We start from the raw sequence: 211 nt of genomic DNA, 5'->3' as shown, positions 1-211 counted from the left end.
TGTAGCCAATCATGGTCACTCGTCTCCACTGCAAAACAATTGTTTGCAACGACATCGTTATCTTTTTTAACCGCCAAAATTAGCATTTTTTTCTTTTGCTCCAGCCTTTCGACTTTGAGATTCCTCAGGTGTAGCATACACACTCATACCTAAACCATCAACAGCAACATCTACACTTTGTGCTTGTTTCCAAGGCACCCTTGAAATGTTC

Source organism: Plasmopara halstedii (assembly GCF_900000015.1).
Source record: "Plasmopara halstedii genome assembly, contig: Scaffold_253, whole genome shotgun sequence".
Classification (NCBI taxonomy): Eukaryota; Oomycota; class Peronosporomycetes; order Peronosporales; family Peronosporaceae; genus Plasmopara; species Plasmopara halstedii.
Note: the sequence above shows the minus strand (reverse complement) of the source record.